We start from the raw sequence: 6,913 nt of genomic DNA, 5'->3' as shown, positions 1-6,913 counted from the left end.
CTGATTGGACGTTCGTTTGGTGAACGGCTCCAAATTTTCTTCAACGGAGAGTCTCCAGACTGATTAGCGAGTGAAATCTTGAAAGCTCGCGAGATCAGGATGGTCTCACGAGGCTAGATGGATGGACCTCCTTGCTGCTTAAATTAATCAGCACACCAACTACAAATTACTCTGTTCCGACCTTTCGGATATGACAAAAACAACTGAATAGCGGTTGAAACATCCTCAAAATTCACACAGGCATACCTTAGATCTCATTTTGAGAGAGGTCAGTGAAGCTGTTAGGTTGTCTGTGTTTTAGAATGTCAAGAAGGTTTTCCGTAACTAAAGCCAGACTGTTCTTGTAAAATAAGTTTGTCTCAAAACCAAGTTTAATTTGGACATCTGTGTGCCAATGTGGCCCCGAGACCAATAATTTGTTTTGTTTTTTTATATACAGTACAAGCAATGATTTCTGCATGAGTAGTGATCCATCAATATAAAAAATATACAAATTTTATCAAGAAATTGTATGTTATGGTTACTATAATTATATAGATTTCATTATATGTGCAATAGTATACTAACTACCCTTGGTCAGCCAGCCTTGGTCAGCTGTAGCCTCTGTCCAGGCGCTGTTTCCCTGTCAGATTATAGCTCATTTTTCATCATATCTGCCTTTATCTTCGGTAGTTTTTTTTTGGTTTTCATCAATTATTATTATTCATGTGTAAAATCTACTGGGATCACTGTCTGAATGTCGACCCCTGTGGTCGCTAAGCAATGCTGATAAGACGGAGGCTATCATTGAAATGCAATTATAGATAGCATTGTAATGATTTCACCCTCGGAAGTGTGACATCATTCCAATGCTATTCTATCCTCCCATGTTTTGGTGAAATATAAGTTGCTGAAATATCTTACCAAATACTTTTGAGTAAATCTCTAGTTGTTTCAACAGCAGTTATTAGAATATTCACTTATTAAAAATGTATTATTTTATTACTATCTAACCCACATCAAATATCCTCTCTGTTTTCCTTTACTGTTTTCATTTTTGAGGAAAGTTCATAGAAAAGTGAGTAGAGGCGACTGATCTTCCATTAGGACTTAGAACCATGGTGAAGAGACTTTAATAAAGATTTTCTCATTTCTGTGGGGCTTCATTTTTCAACAAGTGTTTTTTTTAATCCGTTTTTCTAACTGTGATCAAACGTAAAAAAGAAAGTGTGAAGAGGAGGAAATGCTTGCTTGAAAAGGGGGCAATATTTCATGTTTTATTCAAATGTTTAGACTTGTTTTGATCATATAACTCATGTCAGCCCAGTTCAATAAAAGGCAATCAGTGGGAGAAACTGATCTTATATGGTTTTACAAACATGAAGATTTTTATGATGGGTAAAAGTCCACCTGCAGCTGTAACAGCCCACAGATAAGGTGAAAGACTGGAGACACACACGCAAAGAGCCCTTCATACAAGATGGACGGAGACAGAGAAAAGAAAATTATCACCCAACACTTTTTTGTTAAAAGATCCTTAATCTGGCTGCTTCTGGTTCTCCTCCAGGTATCCAACTCAGATCAACGTGAGTTCTCTTTAATTGTATTCATATCTCTAACAAAGAACGATCATTTAAAATAACTCTTTGGTCATTCATGTAGACAGATTCTTAAAGTTCTTAAATCAGTTTGAACTTGTAACTTGAACATTTCGATGAAATAAAAGAAACTGAAAAATAAGATAAAGGTTGGTGGCTGGAACAGGAAGTAGCATGTCCTGGAATGATTCTTTGGACAGCTACTTGGAAACGTGTTGAGAGCTTGTGATAGCTCACAAGCTACAGTTTAGAGACTCCTGCTTTCGTCTCTTTCCTATCTTGGTATAAATATTTTGCTCTTAAGGGTCAGTAAATTCCAACCTGGTCCCATGATAGGAGACTACTGCTGCAAAAAATCAATCTGGGATATTTCCTTATGGAAAAATATTTCACAGTCAGATGACATATAACAAGCTGAAAGCAACTAAAAGATCCAAACTCAGCCAAAATTGCAAATTATTAGTAAAAACAAACAGATATTAGATTATTATTATTTACATCCGCAATCTTTACTTGTGTTTCACTCTCTTAGTTTTATGTGACTAATATATTAATATATTTTTATCACTTTCATGTCATCGTACAGGTCATTTAGTATGTACTAAAATCCGAAACAAAACAAAGAACAAATAATTTCGATAATTTCTCCTTGTTGTTTTTCCTTTTTTATTTCTGGATGTTAAATTAGTCCACAGACTCAGATCTTAATTCCAGTTCTACCATGACAAACCGCAGACATAAAACTGAAAACAAAGCTTAGGTTAAAAATGAAGCTCTATTTGTTACCATACCCTAGAATCTGAGTTTGTTTTGCTTTTCCATTGTCTTCATTCAGCTTCAAATAACGGAGCAAAAAGTAGGTCCAATGTGCTGATATGAGCTTCGTTCTTCTCTGTGTTGATTTTCAAAATGGCCGAACGGTGATGATGATCCATTGCAGCCAGCATTTAACACTTAGCAACAAAAAAACAAATATGCTTTAATTAAGCCCATCTGTGTTAATTAGGTTTACGTCTCCTAAAAGAAGCAGGAAACTGCAGTGCAGGCCACCAAATATACTTAGCAAACTTTAACTATCCAATCCATTTAATCAAGATAGAGCAATGAAAAGATCATTCCCTCAATCATTAACTCTGCATCTCTCTGTTGTCTAGTTAATTTTCCACCTGGTATCAAACTTCCTTGCTGTCGACTTCCAGTAGAAAACAATTTGAAGAATTCTTTAGCCTTTTTTTTTTTTTTTTCTAATTACTATACTCCATCAGAAGTCAGGTCCTATGAAATCATCCTACTGCACACAGTACCTAAAGACATTGAGGTCAAGGGTGAGAAATTCTAGGCAAGCCTCCCTGGAAATTTTTTGAATTAAAGCTTTTAAATCTGGCCTTTACTATTGTCATTATGTCCCTTCCAGGACCTTCCCTTTTTCTCTTTTCTCTTCCCTTGTCTTCATCTTCAATTAATGAGCCTGGGAACTGACATGGGAAAAATATATATATAATATGCACACTAAAAACTAATATGTGCCCACAAAATACTAATTTGTTCGCTCGAAAGATGAATTTGTGTGCAAACTAGTTCTCATTATGTAACATAGCTAATGTGGCCACAGAAATAAGTAAAAAAAATTAAAAACATTATCCTCCTGCAGAGCACATTCTGTAACAGAGGAAGTGAGGAAGAAACCAACAGGACAAACCAGGATAGTCTAACTGAGTTTTATTTTGGGTGAAGGATGAACTATAAAAAGACTCTGATTTCTCATTAGTGAGGCATTTAAATAAAATATTGACAGCAAGGTATGACTGATTACCAGATGTTACGATGTGTGCAGGACAATGCTGTAAAATAACACCTGTTGCTGTCCAATTGGTGCTTGTTTTGAACACTTCATATTTCAGCTTAAGGTCAAATTAAAGGAGGAAAGGATGCATATAAGTTCATGTGATAAATGCAGATTGATCCAATTACTGTAAGCAGCAAAAAAGTACATTTGTAACAGTGTGGGATATATGACCTTTATGTGGAGAAGATGTAACAGAGGAGAAGAGAATGGACCTTCTCTTTTAGAGTGAACAGCTTTAAAATGACAGAATAAAATACTAGGACCTATCGCCTTAGATGACTTGGAGCCTCAAATTAAATGGAGCTGAGTTTCATCAAACCTCCAGTGGTGAGAGTTATTTCCATCTGCAGCAGCGCTTTACACACACAGGGCCTTTTTACCTGTCATTACGCTCATCCAGGCACTGTTAGCAGTTTGCTTCTGTTCTCTACTCATCTGAACTGTTACAGTTTATAACCTTTGTCTTCATCATGCACAGCAGCAGTGATATCTGGTTATGTCTTGATCAGAGATCATATGTTGAAGTATTTACACATGCTGAAGGTGACTTTGTGAGCAGATGCTTTGTCTGTGGTCTGGTCGAACGTATATAGACTTTGTTCTGCTCTGCCTTTATCCCCCAAGAGAAACGCTCTAAGGGTGAAGCCTATAGGCTTACCCCCTACAGTTATGGTCCTCACTGGTTTCTATAGTGGAGAAAGGGCGGTTTGGAAGTCCATTATCCGGTACCAGTTGTCTATAATGGGCCACTCAGCAGGTGTTTGTGAAATTAAATGTAGTCATTGCTGCGCTGCGGAAAGGATGGACATGTAGGGGAAAATGCATGACTTTAGATTCTAAAGGGCATGATTAAAAATGGAATTAAAAACTGGGAGGTAAGGCTACACCCCCAGATGTTTTTAGAATGACATAAATGCCCATATAATGCCACAAAAAGTTCTCCATGTGCACAAAGTAGTATTTTGTGGGAACGTTATATATTTTTCCCCCCGTGTAAATTCCCTGGCTCCGTATTCAGTAAGCTGCCTGTGCTTTTCTCTGTCTCTATTCTATTATTTCCAGATATTATAAACTTGAGTTTTATGTCATCTTTCTTTCTAAACTTCTATCTACTACTGGTTAGAAATGTAACACAAAAGTCTAATATAGATTAAATAAGTTGCTTCATATTTACTTCAATATTTCAAATATAAATCATTGCCCCAATGTGCTTTGGAGCATATTTCTATAATAATTTTACCCAATACTTTAATTATCATTGTATTAAACATCTGGCTTTTAAAATGTATTCAGTTCCGGTACAGTTTCTACCTTTTGTACTACCTGCTCTCGCTCTATCGCTCTCTTTACTGCTCCTTTTGCTGCTTGGCCCAGATACGTGCTTGGTTTGACTCAGCCTCTCCTCCCTATCCTGTTTTCCCTTAAGAGAAGAATATCAACACAAAAACAAAACCAATAGAAATGAAACTGATATGCCATTTTAAAATGTTTCAATGAGTTTTAAGTTCTGAGGCTTTGTATTGGACAATTTTGATGACTCTTGAAGTAAGGCCAAGTTACCACAGAAAATGCTTTATCATTATCATTGTTATTTAGAAAATTAACCTGACGTTTTATTTATTTCTTTACTCATGACTTCCTGTCCCGCACAATTTGCTCTGTGCCATCTCGTTGTTTTGTTTTGTATTTTTTCTTTTTTCTGAAAATATCCAGATTAACAGACAAACATGGTTGCATAGAATTAGTTTCTTCAAGTATAGCCGGGGGAGCATCACTTAATACAAATAAGAAATATACCTGCAGTGTAATCTTGCTATAAAGGGTTATTCACATAAAAATTCAAATACATTAAAACCAAATAAATAAACAAATAGAAAATTATGATAAACAATTACAAAATAAATACAATTATATAAAATAAAATTATAATAAGAAAGATAACACAAGGGAAGAATTCAGTCTTTGTTTAGCTGTTTACTTCTGTTAGGAAGTGTTTTAGGATAATAATGATTTTATATATAGCTTAATTGTATTAGTGCAGAGCTCATCACTTTTATTTTGCAGTATTAGAGCAAGTATCAGACCATGTGTGTGTGTATATATATATATATATATATATATATATATATATATATATAAAACTATAAATCCAATAAAGTGATAGTGATGTTGTGCAAAGACAGTGCAAGGAATGAATAAATGTCAATAAGTGTCTCTGGAGATAAAGGTTGGGAATGACGATAGCTCTTTTGTAATTCATCTGTGCAAATCACACCAAAATGTCTGCACCACAGAACATGAGAAGAACACATGGTCTGTAATTTCTACATTATTTTCACAGAACCTATATGTGTTATCATCTATACCAAAGCGAAGTCTAAGTAATTCTTTAGAAAGGTAAATGTTCATTATTTCAAAGTGTTTTTCTTTCACCTTTGTGGACATAGGGAGTGTTAGATACATTGTTCTTAGTTTAGATATTGAGTTTTTATCAAATTTTTGTAGGATGCTATTTTTATTTTGTCTTACAGGGTAAGGTATTCATTAAAATTTTTTTAAATAAAATGGTTAGTGCATTTTCTATCCATAATAACATTCCCTTGAATTGATAGAGCAGCTAATTGGTGGTGAATTGGATGACATGCCAAAGTATTTTTGGTTAAAAAGACAAATAATTGGGGTAGTGCTCTATGTAATTTATTAAAGTCTGACTTTAAAGGTTTGAAATTATGGTTATTGCAAAATTGTAAAAAATTATAAAAAACTATTGGTATCCATTAAATCTGCCATGGACCATATTGTATGTTTCTCCCCTACCAGTCTTCAAAGAACAGAGATTTGTAGCAGTGCAGAATAAATCTGTTGTTCCAGAGAACAGTTGTGTGGGGTGAGAAGTTATGCACATATAACATTTTCCAGTACGAGAGGATTTGTTTGTAAAACTCTGACAATGATATTCGCAATTTGTCGACATTAAAGTCCGCTCTAAGAAGAAATTCAAATCCTCTAGTTTTTTTGAACAAGGGCTTTGGAATACAAAACCAAAAGGAGTTGCTGTGTTTGATCCAAGATAAAGATCCATTAAGGCAGTCAAAAACAATAACTTTGAGAGCTCCATCCTTTGTGTCTTTAATCATACTGCTTTTCTTTATATAATGTGGTCTGTTTCGCCAAATGAAATTTAGGTTGATTTGGTTGATAGATTCAATTAATCTGTTTGGAATGGCATTGGAATAGGCCGGGTAGATACATCTAGATAAACATTTAGCCATATGTTTAGTCATGACTTGCATTCTTTAATTTATTTTCTACATTCAAAAGTTGGCTTTCGTTTTTGGTCCTTGGAAAAGTGGATCCCCAGGTATTTAATTTCAGATTTAATAGGACTATTACAGATGTCTCTCTCCCGAATGTCATTCGGGAGAGGCTCAGTGTAGAGCCGGTTCTTCTCCACATTGAGAGGAGTCAGTTGAGGTGGCTCGGACATCTT

The 6,913-nt window shown here is 35.0% G+C and overlaps 1 protein-coding gene across 1 annotated transcript in view; it reads left to right on the top strand.

The window, feature by feature from the left end:
* The window catches only part of LOC107093593 (cadherin-related family member 5-like), a 24,078-nt gene that overhangs the window by 1,915 nt on the left and 15,250 nt on the right, over positions 1-6,913 (top strand). The gene's annotated exons all lie outside the window — the stretch shown is intronic.

The sequence above is a fragment of the Cyprinodon variegatus genome, unplaced genomic scaffold, assembly GCF_000732505.1.
Source record: "Cyprinodon variegatus isolate N-32 unplaced genomic scaffold, C_variegatus-1.0 Scaffold434, whole genome shotgun sequence".
NCBI classification, from domain to species: domain Eukaryota; kingdom Metazoa; phylum Chordata; class Actinopteri; order Cyprinodontiformes; family Cyprinodontidae; genus Cyprinodon; species Cyprinodon variegatus.
The sequence above is the reverse complement of the archived record's forward strand: the minus strand, read 5'-3'. Positions and strand labels throughout refer to the sequence as shown.